Source organism: Wyeomyia smithii, chromosome 3 (assembly GCF_029784165.1).
Source record: "Wyeomyia smithii strain HCP4-BCI-WySm-NY-G18 chromosome 3, ASM2978416v1, whole genome shotgun sequence".
Taxonomy (NCBI): domain Eukaryota; kingdom Metazoa; phylum Arthropoda; class Insecta; order Diptera; family Culicidae; genus Wyeomyia; species Wyeomyia smithii.
Window position 1 is genome coordinate 14,942,229 of NC_073696.1, and position 16,395 is coordinate 14,958,623.

The 16,395-nt window shown below is 37.5% G+C and overlaps 1 protein-coding gene across 1 annotated transcript in view; it reads left to right on the forward strand.

Moving 5' to 3' along the window:
- The first annotated feature begins 6,515 nt into the window (after nucleotides 1-6,515).
- The window catches only part of LOC129733350 (UDP-glycosyltransferase UGT5-like), a 31,312-nt gene continuing 21,432 nt past the window's right edge, over nucleotides 6,516-16,395 (forward strand). The window contains exon 1 of the mRNA XM_055695162.1: nucleotides 6,516-6,676. The gene's annotated coding sequence lies outside the window, so the exon portion shown is untranslated. The remainder of the gene's footprint in view (nucleotides 6,677-16,395) is intronic.

The window sequence follows — 16,395 nt, forward strand, 5'->3', positions numbered from 1 at the left end:
TTTCTAAGTTGTCGAATTCATCTGTTCTTAGGAAACTAAAAACTATAAATACCTTATTAGTTACCATTATTTCTCAGAAACTCAGTGACACCCGGGGAGAACCTTTACACCACCCCCAACGATGCTATTGTGCATGCAGAAAATAATCGGAAGCGACGAGTCGCTCGCCTGACAAGGATTTTCCAGCGAATTTCGTAGTATTTTTATATAATGTAGTCTTTGATTCAACATAACATGTCTCGAAATATGCGACTGTAATATTTTCTAATAGTTTTGATTGTTTTCTAGTCGCAAAACTATGTCAATTTAATAAAAGAACAATAAAACTGCATGCGCACAGTACAGCGAGAAATGATCATACAAAATGACATCGCTAGAAATCTTCGCGTCGCTGGACTCACCAGCGAATTGCAGAGTAGTGCTGCATCGACAATATATCTTGTCGAATAGCAGCACCCAACAAATACCTAGCGGCAAAAGCAACACCTGGGGTAGGGTAGGTGAGGTCTTCTTCTTTTTTGTCTCCTCCAGTAACCAGCCGCACTGACTTGTGCTCACCCTTATAATATCGATAATTATCGTTAACGTCAAAAAATTAACGATAATATCGATGTCTAGCATTTATCGATATTATCGATAGGTATCGATAAGTTTCCCATCACTAAACCACTCATCACGTTGCTTGGCACCTTGTGTATGTAGCACATCGGTAGAGCTTTGAAGTGAATCGATGTGAACGTACCGCCGAGGGAGATATCAATGATAATATTTTGTGCGATGTTCAGCTTAAATCGCCCCTATGGCATCGCGCCATGTTCCAAGGGCTAACATCTCAACAGATGTGTAAACGAGATAGCATATCACCGCTTTTTTTATACATCTTTATCCAAATTCTGACAGCAGGCACAAATAAATTTGAGCCCAGGACATGAGTTCATTTTCATTCACTGTTACTTGGTATAGGGATGCCAATGGCTCGATCTAAATATAACAAAGGTTTTCCGTTGAGTCGACTCTTCCGCCTTTGCTCCAAATGTTTTTAGATTTGTCATTACTTATCTACCCAGCAAACAATTGTGTTGTATAACAGCTTGTTAAGCCTTATTTCAGCCGGAATCCGCCTAGTAGCAGCTTAACAAGCTATAAATCAATAAATTTGTTTTTTGGGTAATGCACTAAAAGTTAAAAAAAAATTGATTCTACGTGACCTTTTAATTTACCATCACCCAAAACATGAACTCTCAAAATTTAGTCTTCCGTCATAATGTTATTTACAATTTGCGCTGAATAGCAGCATTCCTTTACAGTATACAGTGGTGGAAAAAATAATAGGCATGAGCATTGATTATAAAGTCATCTGAATTTCAACCTAACGTGTATAAGGCATATTTTTGTGATTCTTCAAATAATGTTTAGCGAATACCAGTCTTTTTTGCGAGCTTTTTCCGAAACATTTTTTTCTGGGAGTACGAGCACAATATTTACAATCACCTCCAGTTCGAGTTCCGCTTGGATGGCTATAGATGATAGGAAAAGGACCATCCATTGATGATGTCACGTATTCATTGGGGGAGGGGGTTTCGATTATTGTGAAATTTCTCGCGTAATTTTTCAAATAGACCAATCTAACATTCGCATCGAACTGAGAGAATCAACTTTGAAAGTTTTCTCTCAATATTTCAAATCCTATTTGAGAACGAAACAGTGTTCATTCAAGTGGATATTGTTAAACGGTACCTTAAACTAATGTTCAACGTTACTATCTTGCAGATTCTAATTTTATTTGAAAATAAATGAATTTTTAGCAAAAATAAACTATGCAACGTTTTGCTTCTTTCAGAGGTAAATACGTCGTTGTCATAAGTCATAATGTCAGGTAGCGCTTTACATGCATCTGAGCGTAACGGTATGTAATTAGCTGGTGTGTTATTTACGTCAAAATGTTGTGTCATATTGAAAATCATGATGTCATATACGTCATTATAATTACATCGTTTAATCAATGTCGTTCAAATTTTCGGACGCATGCAAGCCCCATCAAGTGCCCGGAATGCCCCTGGCGCGTGTGCAGCACATTTGTGGACTGGCTTCCGTGCGGGAGCAAACGCCTTTGGAGCATCGGCTGAAACATTCGGATATTCGGACCAATTCGTAAAAGTTGTTCGCATGATTATATAACTGAGGTGAATTGATTTTAATTTTTTTTTATGAAATGCCGTCACTGTATTAAGAAGTTTAAATATTGTGTATGATTCTCGAAGCACGGGCGGACGTACAGCAAGGAGATGCAAACAACACGAGCCGAAGACGGCCACCAACAGAATAATAAACTTAAGAAGGAATTGACCGATAATGTTTAGTGAAATTTGGATTTAACACAAACGGTCTTTATCGGTGTTTTGCCTAACGCTACTAAGTAAGGTTTTTTTTTTTTTCAATTAATGCAACGTGTTTTAAGATGGACCTGCTGTATTGTGTGAATACAATTATATTTATACCTAACATGTTTCAGAAATTCTTTATGCTAAGCACCCTCGAATTATCCGTGAATTTCCTGCAATTTACTACAAAGAATTTTGTTATAATACCATTCAGAACTGTTCGAATGATTTTATTTTTTCCATCAAAGGTAGATCATTAACTTCCACACCTACTTGTGTTTATAAATTAGTTTACAAAAAATTGGTCGTTGAAATTAACTTACGTCGAGTAAAACATCAAGCGAACGCATAGGACTCATATTTTCTTTAGAACGAACGAATGGGTAATGATTATTGCAAAATCATTGACGGTATCCTGCATTTAAAGACGGCGTTTTCATTTTAAGGAATATGCTTAAGAAATAAAGTAAAAAAGGAAAGTTATTTTTATTTATATGATGCATTTAGTTCAATAAGTGTACCAATTAAAAAATGCAAACGATAAACACAGAGAGCAAGCAGATGGAAATTATTTTTCCAATACATTGGGACTACGTGCATGTTATCAAAATAAAAGAATTTTTACTTAGACTTAAATTGAAGGCGTTTTCTCTGCTATTTCATTAAACATTTCGATGCCTATGTGCAGAGTGCAGACTAGTAAACATTGTAAACAATCGGCGCGAAGTGAATAACTCGCTCTCGAAATAGCAGCTTTTTGCAATGTTAAATTGTTTACGACAATATCGTAAAACGGGAATAAACGTAAAACTCGTGATCTGGAACGACGACGATATCTGGAAACAGACAGAAAAAAATCAATTCGAGCGGTTCATCAATGATAAACACTGTTTGAATTTTTACGTTTCGGGCAAGGGATATATAATTACCTTCATTTTAACCATTCAGTATTCAGCTATCGGTTCGCCATCACTTTCCGGCGGATCCATATCGTTTTCAAAATGATCTATTTGATTTGACTTTTTCATTCTGCCACGTTTGGCTGGTACTAGCGTCTTTAGGAATGTTTGATAATAGCTCTTGTTTTTTATATACGGTAATAATGCTTTCAAGTCTGCCAATTTTGCATCCGGTAGAATGATGGGCCCATCTTCAATGTTGTGAAGTTCAATTAAATCAATCCCAATCGGCATTGGATCTGCACAAGAGACATTTTTTTCTAAATTTTGCGTGACATAAATAATGGATGGTCCCAAAGCATCTTTTTTACCGATTTCAGTATTCAGCGGTCATATCTGGAACTGGTTTTCCTTTTGCACTCGCGTTTTATTGATTTCTTCCGGTACTTCAGGATTTTGTAACCTTATTCTGTGAGCAGCGGATGGTTTCTGATATTTCTTTGAATATTTTGCCTTCATATTGTAGCTTTTAATTCAGCTGTTCCATCAGGGCTGCAATGTTTATCTCGACCCTTTACCGGTGAACAAAAAGCAAAATTTTAAAGCCAACTCATGAAATATTAGTATATTAGTACAGAGATACTGTTTTACTCAAAGAAAATCGTAAATCTATTAGTAATTAGTATTAATAGCCACACCATGATGTCTACACATCATCGTTTATCATACACCTATTATTTTTTCCACTAAAAATTGGTTTGTTTTCGCTCACGGCCAAAATATTGTGAATTTTGACAAATAGCATTGTTCATTGTTCATAACACGAACAACATCACATACAAATGGCATTCAAATATGTCTTATACATAACAGGTTAAAATTCAAATGACTTTATATGCGATACTCATACCTATTATTTTCACCACCACTGTAAGTTTTTTCGTTCTGGCCTAACAAAAACTATACATTATCGGTAAAAACAATCATGAAATCAAAAAGAATTTCTTTGAGCTGAAAGAAAATACAAAAAAAAAAGATTATCATGTTTCTACTTTTGAGTTAATGAACAATTCAATACTAAATTGGTGTAGCTAAACAAACGCTTCTAGAATAAGGTGTAACAGTGTTAACTGGCAGAAATTGCCCTAGTGCTCACTAAAATACTAATATATTAAACCACGAAGCAATAAAAAATGCAAGACGGAGGCATTTTAATGGCTGAGTCATGTCGTATAAGTAGAGTAAGATTATCAGCAGACCCAAATGACTTCCTTGTGCAACCTTGAAAGATTTAGATATCATGTCGCTAGTTTGTACGGGTTATCCGGGTTTTATCCTCAATGCGTATAGGGTATTAACAGTCCGAAAATGAACTTTCCAGTAATGTAACAGGGTTATCATCAGGGCCAGGAGAGTTTGAGTGTTTCAACTTAGTGACAGCGGAAAGAACCGCGCGAACGTCAATATCGTTGGAGGCGATGGACGTACTAAAGAGGCAACTTTGCTTGAAAATTAAGCAACAAATAGTTTGCAAACATCGGTCGAATTGCTAATTTCATCACTCCGCTTCATTCCGCTGAACATTCACAATGTTACAGAATTGTTTCGGATCGATTTTTATTTCTTTTTATAAGGCTTTCATTGTTAACGAACTGGTGATGACTACACAGATAAAACCAATTGTGGAATGCAGAATATTTCCGGAGTGATTCGCGATTAGGGCGCAACTAACAAAATGTAAACAAATTGTTTTATTACACTATTGGTTTCGAAAAGACTTACGAAATTAATGGCAAGAATCCTTTCTTTGGTATAAATCGATAAAATTATTTAAATCAAGCTTTTAGTGAAGGGCGATAAAGCAGTTTACCCAAAACAAAGGATACTTTGGAACTAGGCCCTTTACATTGTTTTGAAGCAACGGGCTTATTTGCGAAATATTTCGTAAACAGGCGAAAGTAAAGGGCGGATCAACTTTTGTTTTCAAAATAAAGGCGCATTCAAAGGGGTGCAACTGAACAAAAAATGAAATAAGGCGAAAGATGGGCGTATCTCGTTGTCAGAATGCTTTAAGGCGAAATAGAGGTTGGCGAATCTCGTTGTCAAAATGCTTTAAGGCTCATTAGAAAAAAGTTAGAAGAAAAGCGCAGATTTAAGCCATAAATGCACAAATTTAATGTAGTACTGCTAGGAAACTATAGGCCAGGTTTATTTTACGTCGATTTTTGGTATTGATGGTAATGTTAGTCACTTCCTTTGAAATTACGATTTGAAAATGTACTTGCAAATTTTCAAACTGATATTCCCCAATGTTTATCTTTTGCCAGTTGCGTCCTTATCGCAAATCACTCCGGATTTGTTTAATGTGGTGTTCTTAACTTTTTTTCTAATGACTGCCAGGAAAAATATTTTCAGGATCGAACTTTCGTCCATGGGACGAAACGGGCAATCAATCCGATAGCGGTGGAAAAGAAATCATCTACCCACATATCGGCATGTAAAAGGGCTGTACATATTTTGCCTAGTTGACATTCTGCAGTGATCTTAACAATCCCTCGTAATCAATTGGTTTATAGTCGGAGGCGAAACCTTTAGTTCTGACAAAACAAAAGTCAAGGCAGCGTCCGTTCTCGTTAAAATTATTCCATCAGAAAGTTCAAGTGCACAAGCATGAAAGTTGGAATAATCCAGATAGTGATAAAGGAACCCGCTACGAGGAGGAATCTGGAATAAACTGGGCAGAATAAAATTTTCGATGACTACAAATCTGTTTTACTTTGTCGTGAATTTTTCGTTTATAAGACTTTATCCTACGTCTTTCCAGATTTACTTAGAACGCATAATTTGAAAGCTACTGTTAAATTAAAGCAGTAACGTTGGCATAGCATATTTTAATGCATTATTATTTGTCTCCTATTTTGGAGTGAATATTATCAACATTAAAACGAAACGATCAATCAGTAATGACAAGGCAAAATTATTCACACAAACTTGAGACAAAATAAACATAACATAAAATCGCCAATATGAGTATTACATAATCATGCTTAGGATGAACCAGATCGCTGACAATGACAAGTGCTATCGGATCCTTTGCCGCATACAAAACCGTATCACCCGAAAACTGCTCGTCATTCTCTCACCATATGTATGCTGCTGTCTAGCGTGGTGCGCGAGTAACTTTCTTTGTGGCGGTGCTCGCGAAGCGCATAAGGTGAGAAAACGGACTTTTCCGCCTCAGTGCGGGTCAGTTTCCGTGTGAACGTCGAGGCGTACGGACGCAAGAAAAAGTCTGCCGAAATAGTTGGTGTACTAGTTACGAAAAAAATCGATTGCGCAATATTTCCGGTGCCGAATTTAGCTAGCACAGCCTTGTTACTTCTCCGGAAATCAAAGGTTAGACGGTGTTGCCACTCGGAAAAGCATAAAAAAGTGCAGATTTGCGATATGTCGTAAAAGTGACCGTTCCTGGTGACGGTAATTGAAATAGAGGACGATCAGCTGATTGTTGCCGGCGAAAGGATTTATTACTTTAGATATAAACCACGGACGTTGGAGTCAAGTTATGTTATTAAGTGGCACAACAGATGCATGATGCATGTTATGTAAAACATGCTTCATACCAGATTTATCAGTGCTCTGTGATCGTACCGGTCCGCGCGTGCGGAGGGTGCGGAGTTGAGTGAAAGTGATCTGCAGGGGATTAGAATTGAAAAGCCCAAAGGGGTATTACAATTTCGTGCCAAATTGATCACGGTCAATGCCGTGATTCGTGCGAAAACCATACTAAGCATGTGGTTTTTTGTCACGTTGCCATGGTTTGAGCGGTGCTTCGCACGTTAAGCACGTCGCAAAAATAAATGTGATTTTTCATTTAATTTATAAATAGGTTGAAAAGACTGTTTCATTTATTTGTTTACTGATTGGTCATCTGGTTGATATGTTACACCGGCTTTTGTAAATAGTGTATATTTACTACTATGTACTGACTACTGACCTAAAATATAATGTATGATAAAGCAGATAAGACACAAGAGTGTCTACGGATTGCCGCATCTAAAAAATCGATACTGAACGTGCTTTTATAATAGTGGTGAATGTTTTTTTTTTACAAAAAAACACCTGTTATGTATTAATATTTTCTAATATATTTCACACAACACTACACGCGATTCAAATTTACAATTTGCAGATTTTTGTGTGCTTTCTAACCAAATCTAAATCTTTCCAGACAATTTGGAACACGATCCTCTCCTTTAAAAAAGGTTTAAAGTACCCGATTCCTACACAAAATTCATCGTATTTCCAGTAATGGTGACGATTATATGTTTCGTTTGTTTTTTTTTTTTTTGACTTCAATCGACAGTTTACACCGCCAGCAAAATCTACTGGCCCATTTGAGGCTTATGTGATTGACCATATGCGGCGGCTACACGACGTTGCTTATTCCATTTACACGCTTTCCTGGCATTACAGTTAGCTCAGCTGTTTTTCCTCATTCGCATATTTTCTGTGCTATGCCGGCAATTGGCGTGCGCGCGCAAAAAACAACAAATGCACACCGCGTTCGATTACCCTGCGGCAGTGCGGTTTGTTTATAAATCAAAGGTGATCGTAAGGGATTGTACACGACAACAGTATAAATGGAAAAAGGTCACTCACATACAATATTTTGCACAGTCTAGGGTGCATTGCAGTAAGGATGATCGATAATTGCTCGATTGCCCATTTGATTCTGTTATTCAATTGTGGGGTTATCGGAGCTGCGTACGTCGGAAACGCAAGAAGACTGCTAACTTTCATTTTCACAAATAAAAAAAACATAGCAATCTGTTTACCGAGATCGATTTCCAATAGAACTAACCGTCCGTAATTTATTGTTACCGATCAATCAATCAGCTTCTCAGTAACCTGTGGCATTTAAAAAGCAGGTTGATCATGTTGCTCGATTCCAAGGAAGGATTAAAGGCATCGCTTGGCACTTATAATTAAGCAACCAACATGACCGATCAGCGAAGGTTATCCATTTCACGACATGTGATTATGAAATTAGATTGCTAGCAGAGGTATACGAAGTGTGTGCCACGAGAGAACATTACCAGTAGGGGTTCCAGGTGCACATCAAGTGAAATAATAGGCAGCGCATAAAAGAATATAGTACAAGTTGAACAAACGAGTGCAATAGGCAAGGTTTCAAGTCGCGGTGTTGATGCTTGATGACAAGCTTCATGTTTTGCGTAAGAAGTGTTGCTTCTTATATATCGCAGAGAACAAGTCAGTTGTTTATGAATGCTTTTTCCTACAAAAATTGCAATATAAATTAAAAGTATTCACAAAACATTTTTTTGAAGTAGAATACTTCTCTCAGGAAGTTCGGCTACATAGGGATGTGAAATGATAATCTAAAACCGAAAAAAGTGAAAAATGTGTCCAATTTCAAATGCTAATAAATCGGTTAGTATTCGATGGAATTCCTTCGTTCTTGCAGCAATAGATTCGAAAATCTTCTAAAATTCTTCCCAAAATAAGATAATTGTAATTTTATTATTCACACTATTGTACTATTGAAAATAGTCAAGCCTTGTCAAAACGAAAAATTCGACCTCTGATTGGTCGTTATATGCTTGCTTCCCAAGCACGGTCGACAGAATCATATACCTTGCAATTGAAAACATGCTATTTGGCCTATATAAGAGCCTGTTTCAGTCGGAGCCGCTCATAATAGTTCTAGACAGCGACAACAGCAGTCGTCCTTCCTTAGCAGCAGCACTAGCCCTGTGGTTGGTCACCACGTCTCAGGAGCAGCGCGGTTTTTCTCAGCGTGTGTCGCCAGACAGCCATTATTCCCCCCGTGTTGGGGCAGCATGAAGATTGCCATCAGGAAATCCAATTTTGGAAATCAATATGCCTTTTTCAAGGCAAATAAACAAGTCATTGAAGGTTAATAATTTTCGTCAACGCAAGCAAGCTTTCTGTGTTGCATCCTAGCAATTTAAATCTGTCGCACCCGTCGAATTTACTGAATGTAAAATAGATTCCACAGTGCATGTTGTCTGTGTATCTTAATTCCCCCAATGTTAGGGCAGCTCAAAAGTTGTAATCAGTAACTGATTTTGTACCGCAAAATGCTTTATTCAAGGCAAATAAACAAATAATTAAAGGTTAATAATTTTCTGGCATCAACACAAGTAGACATTCTGAGCGGGATGCAATCAAATTCTGTTGTAGTTGTCTAATTTTTACTTTCACTTTATTGAGTAAACCCCCCACTGTAGGGGCAGCGCAAAGGCTGCGATCAGCATAACCGACATTAAATAACAAACTGCCCTGTTAGACCGTATTCACAAAAGCAGTTAGTTCGACTATGCAGAGCTAATATGAAGTCGATTCAATCAATCAGCATAAACAGAATTTCGTCGTCTCCCAGCTGCCAAGTTGCAACATGATGCAACACGCAACAGCGAGCAAACGAAATCGCTTGATGTTACAAACCGCAATAAGATACGGGTTAAAACCGTTGCGTGTGTGAGAGCACCATCGGTGTTTATTCGCTGGATACAAAAATCAAATGCGAATTGTGGAATAATTCGTCTAAAGAACATAAGGAAATGGTAAACCTGAACTGAAAGGCGTGGCCTATTACGTAGCACCCTTCGGCTATAAAAGAGTGTTTCTGGGAAAACTAGCTACATTCATTAGTCGGAAGGTGAACTGGATGGACCGTCCACAACGTTGACAGCAGATATCAGCACTCAGCAGTAACAGAGGATAGCAGCGGGTTGCGCCTGTGGCTGCCTTCAAATTAAACAAATCACTTGCCCTGTGGTTGGTCACCACGTCTCAGGCCTCTGCCAGGCTGACTTTCGTACGATAGCGGCAGTATTATTACAAACTGCCCTCAAATCTAGAAAATCTATAACGAGCGTCTTAGCAGAGTGATTGAGATCAATCAAAGAAATTGTTATCGGTTTCCGTTATACTCTACTAAATTTTTTGGAAATAAATATTGAAATTCAGTCCGCAAATATATATTTCGACTGTGACGTACAGTCTTCCTCAGTGCTTATGTGGACTGGTAAAGAGCAAAGCATAAATCCTGTTTTTTTATTTGTAGTAGGTAATAATGAAAATATAGCACCCTTAATTGAAGTTAGGTAGGGAATTATGCGGTCGATTGTTTACCGTACCATGTCTGGGGTTTTTGGGAAGTAGATTGAATAGCCATGAGGGGTGATTACCTGCGTCTTTATTGAGAAGCGTGCATGAGTGTTGTTTATAAATTTCTAAACTTTCAGCTACGTCTAATTTCCATAAATTATTAACGGGGCGGAGGAGGTGAATGTTATCCGAAGTTAGTGGATGTTCCTCGTTAAAAATATGTTCAGCCACTTTTGATTTGAAATGGTGTGGTGGGGCATTTGTTGAAACTTTACTTGCTTTGGTCACTTCTGCGAAATGTTCTTTGAAACGTATCCCTAGGTTACGTTTAGTTTGTCAAATGTAAACCATGTCACAGTGACTGCATGCAATTTTATAAATTCCAGCTTTGTTCAGGGTATCAACAGGGTCTTTGGTAGACCCTAATTTTGTTTTGAGTTGGGTATTTCTACTAGTGTAGACAATATCCATCCCAAATTTTCTAAATTTTGAACGAAGTGGGCGTGTCAAGTTAACGTCATATTCAACGGCTACCCTTTTCAGATCTTCTGTTATTGGGGTGAGTGTTGTAAAAGATTTCCGGATTTGAGCACGCTTCTTTTTATCAACAATGGCTTGAATGATACTTTCATTGTAGCCATTAAGTTTAGCAATTTCGAAAATATATTCCAGTTCCTTTTGCTTGGCTACTTCACTTAGAGGTAAAGTTTTCATGCGATATCCATGCGTTTCCATGATCATATGATGGAAGGATGCCATTTTATGCTGGAAGGGATGGTTTGAAGAGTTAGGTATTACCCGTTTTGTATTCGTGGGTTTCCGATAAATTTCAAATTCCAAGTCCGTAGACTTTCTGACTACAACGACGTCCAAGAAAGGGAGTCTGTTGTTAAGTTCTTTTTCAATTGTGAAGTTTATATTTTTATGGGTATTATTAAGGGATATGAAAAAAGTTTCAAGATCCGCCCTTTTCAAAATACAAAAAATATCATCCACATACCTCCACCATCGAATCGGTAAGATGTTCCTCTTCTCTAATGTACTTTCTATATTTGCCATGAAGAGCTCACATAGAAAGGGAGAAAGAGGATTTCCCGTTGGTGCCCCTTTAGTCTGTTTGTAAAATTTACCACGAAATGTGAAGTAGTTTTCTTTCATGCAAAGGCGTGAAAGTTTCAACAAACTGTCAACTTTCTTTTTCCAAGTATTATCAAAATATTGGGAAAGAAGCCAGTCCTCTAAAAGGTTTAAGGTTTCATTCACTGGAACGCTAGGAAATAAGGCCGTAACGTCGAATGAAACCATTATCTCATCAGATTGGATGTTACCCGAGGATCTTAAATTTCCAACGAAATCTCCGGTGCTCTTTACTGATCGACTTGGAAATTTATGGGGCATGGCTTGAAATTCTTTTACCAGCCATTTAGCCAATTTTTCTGTGGGAGCCCCTACCGCTGAGATAATTTCTCTCATTTCATTTCCAGGTTTGTGAATTTTGGGGAGACTCTTTATTCTTGGAAGAACTGGATTTGAAACACGAAGATTTTGTAACGCATTACCCAAAACGGGTTTGCATTCTTTTATTGTATTTTCTACACGTTTTACCATATCAGCAAGAGGATTAAGTCGCAGTTGCCAATATGGACCTTTATCAATTTTTTGGGTTATTTGTTCATCATAGTCAGACTTGTCCATGATGACGGTTTTGTTCCCCTTATCTGCTTTTAAAAAAAAACAGGTTTTTTACGTAATTCCTCAACTGTCTTTGAATCAGACGAATTTTCATGACGTGGCAGTGTCTTAGTAATTTTTGAAAAAATTTGGCGTACTTCACCAGTTTGTTCTGTGGAAAGTTTACAACTGTCCATCCCAGCTTCTATATCGATGATCGATTGTTCAATATTGGGTCGTGAAGGAATCGCGAAATTTAGGCCCATATTTAGACGATTTTGCTGGGGTTGTGAAAACTCGTACGAAGACCTATTGACCACAAAGTCGTCAATGAGGTGTACTTTGGCTGTCCTTCTACTACTGTTATTTCGTAGAAGCAGTTGATTTAACTTCTTCAATCCCAATTTTCGTTTTCTTTCCCCTTCACACTTTTCGGCTACTTTAACTTCAGTTAGAAAATTTTGAAATTCAAAAGGAAATTCTTTGGCAAGTTTTAAATGAAGTGAATAACATTCAAGAGTTGTGGAGCTAAGTTTACTATAAAGAAACTTGATGCAACTTTTCAAACACTCCCGTTCCATATGTTTCATAATGGAGGGGGCTATAGGACTTTTAACTTTTACTCTATGACTCGTGGGAGTGACATAATATTTCAAACAATTTTTAAGAAAGGAAATAGATTTGTGGATACCCGCAATGCTCTTTTTTAACTTTGAAAACCTATTTGGCTCATTTGGCTTGGATGCCATTGTCAAATTTAGAAAATCTATACCGAGCGTCTTAGCAGAGTGATTGAGATCAATCAAAGAAATAGTTAACGGTTTCCGTTCAATATTTATTTCCAAAAAATTTAGTAGAGTATAACGGAAACCGATAACTATTTCTTTGATTGATAACAAACTGCCCTGTTAGACCGCAGACAGTTAGTTCGACTATGCAGAGCTAATATGAAGTCGATTCAATCAATCAGCATGAACAGAATTTCGTCGTCTCCCAGCTGCCAAGTTGCAACACGCAACAGCGAGCAAGCGAAATCGCTTGATGTTACAAACCGCAATAAGATACGGGTTAAAACCGTTGCGTGTGTGAGAGCACTATCGGTGTTTATTCACTGGATACAAAAATCAAATGCGAATTGTGGAATAATTCGACTAAAGAACATAAGGAAATGGTAAACCTGAACTGAAAGGCGTGGCCTATTACGTAGCACCCTTCGGCTATAAAAGAGTGTTTCTGGGCAAACTAGCTACATTCATTAGTCGGAAGGTGAACTGGATGAACCGTCCACAACGTTGACAGCAGTAACAGCAGATATCGGCACTCAGCAGTAACAGACCATAGCAGCGGGTCGCGCCTGTGGCTGCCTTCAAATTAAACAAATCACTTGCCCTGTGGTTGGTCACCACGTCTCAGGCCTCTGCCAGGCTAAACGCCAACGCGAGCGATCGGGCGAGATTTTTGCGGTACATCAGCCGGCACTTCCTCTAATGGAAAAGTAGGATAATTTTGTTTAGAAGAACATTACTGTCGGTAATATTACAGAGATGCGATTGCATCATATGCGATATGGAACTGAACAATTGTTCTTTTGAGGACAAATAAAACACTTAATTCGAAGAGTTAATAGCTTTGGGTACCAGTAGCAGTATGGTAACAGCCTCAGCGGTAGGTGCAGTCGGTACTTCCCTAAGACCGTTGTAATAAGGAAGTAAATGGAAGCGGCACGGCGAAACAGTTCGGGTGTTCTTAGACGCGCGTCATTTTCGTACGATAGCGGCGGTATTAGCGGTAGATGCATTTGCCAACACTTACTCCAGTAAAGCCGTGTCTAATTTTCAATGTAAAAACACCTTTCTATTGTGTTGGCCGTGCGCGTTATGCCTCTGCCAGGCTAAACGCGATAAGCGGCGCGAACCGATACGCCGGCCGTAGGTTAATTTACAGCCGTAAGTAGAGCTGTGTAAAAGTATTCTACTTCAACCTTGCGGTCGTGGCTTTGCTCACAACCCTCCTGTGATTTTTGTCAAAATATACACATAGGGCCATAAAGTAATTAAATGCTAATGCTTTGAGTGGAAATTAAATTAAGAATATGCCAAAAAATGTTTTTTGGAGCCGTAGAAATGATCAGTGTTATTAACTGTTATGTCTACGTGGACACGATGTGTTTTACAAAAAGGGAAATTCCTGAAACATGTTGCCCCGTAACAACAATTCTAAACATTTTCTGGTTTTAGAATTTTTCTCAGCTATATTTGAGATAAATTTAGAATCTTTTTTCGGTGGGCTCTTTGTTTTTGTTTTTTTTTTTTTGAAAGGTTCTTTAGACTTGTTGAGAATCTTTTAATTCGAAATCATTTTTCAATACTTTGTTTTAACTCTTTGGGGCACTTTAAACGAATCAATCTCTGCTTTACCCTTTTGTTTTAATCAGATTCAGAGGCGTTCTGAAACCTTTTGGGTGGAATCGAAGCATTTTCTTCTAGCCTTTTCTTCTCGTTAGAATTACTCTGTTAATTCGAATCAGGAGCTTTCTCAAGAATTTTCAGTCATCTCGCATTTCGCTATACCTAGTTTTCTTCATCCGTTTTTACTGACAATTATTTATACATTTTTAAACGTTTTTTTTTTGTTGAAATGTTCATCGGTTTACATATTATTTCTTTCTGTCTGATTAAAATTTCAAGCCATTATTTCCATTATTGGTCTGAGACGTTTTTGAACCATTTTGAACTGAATTCGGAATTTATTATTTATTTCCTTCGAAATGTTTTCTGATGAAGTAAACTACGTTTACGAGAGTTTTTAAATTAAAGTTGATATATTCTTTTCTTGAGTTTGTTTGATTATTTTTTTTTGGTTTGTCGTTCCTCTTTGCATTTTTAGATAGTAATTTTCAGTTACTTTTCCTAGTTTCCGAGGTGTATCTTTGCTCCGTCCTTTTTTCCAAATAGACATATTTCTAACAACGTTGTATCGAATTTGATAAAATTTTCACAGCAGAAGCTTTCTAAGTCGTAGTTCATTAAAATATTGAATTTTTTTAAAAGAATTTTTCTTTCAATAGTAACTATTTGAAAAAATATATAAAAAAAATATGTAAAATATGCACTGAAAAACGAAATTTAGAAACATTCCTAAGAGTTTCGAGTTGGTGCTATTTTTTGTTCAAAAGATATGCTGCCGGTACCCGGATAACTGTCCCATAATGAAAAACAACATCTTGAGAAAACGGCGATTTAATATTATCCGCGACTTTTCGGATTTCCAGTAAGTACATCCAGAACCAATGACCATAACAGTTTCATGGCACCACAAGTTTATCGTTGAAAACAAAAAACCATGGATGGAATTGGTTTTACGTTATAAAACTTGAAAAAAAAAGACAAAATGGGACAAAATATGCGGGTACATTTCAGAAATACTCGCATATTTTGTCCCATCACATATAAATTCAACCAGCAACCGGCAGTATCATTGGCAACGTAGATTGTACTACAGAAAAACAACATTAGTCTAGTTAATTAATTGACATACTTCCATATGCCTGAAATAATCCGATATACACTAATCTGGAGCAAATTTATATGTTTACAGTTTGTACTACTATGCAGTGGGACTGTAATGCGGGTACATTCAATATGGGACAAAAACAACTTGGTATTTTTTCCATGTTTTTCCATACAAAAGTATCAATTTTAATTTTTTTCCAAAAAATATGATAACAATTAAGTCGATTCCCGACGATAACTCAAAAGTGACCAAAATCAGTATGGAACAGTTATGCGGGTACCGGCAGTATGGGGTTTCAAAGTTTGTGCCGCAAAGCATTTTCAAGCGAGAAGCTAGCAAGCAGTACTTTTATTGACAATTCCAGTTTCAGTTATATGCAAAAACTCTGTATGGTTTGTAAACTTTATGTCCCCAACAACTCGCATATCTACCTACAGATCTTACTGCAAAATAATGCAAAATTTATTTAGGAGACAGACAGAACGCATCAGCGGGGTAAGATCGCCCATGCCATTATTTTAAGTCATTATGGTGCACTTGGAAAGTTGGGTTTAAGAGCCTTTTCGCTTGAAAATGCGTTGCGGCACCAACTTTAAAACCGGAACATTCGCCATGGTGGACGAAAACATGCGAGTGGGCATTGTTTTGAGTTCTTCCTTCCTTTTATTTATCAGTTCCTCCTCAGTTTTCAAAATTGTTGGAGTAGTTCTTACGCTTCAGGTTTGCCCAGAAATCCACGATGGGGCGCAGCAGGGGGATGTTGCGCGGGTTCG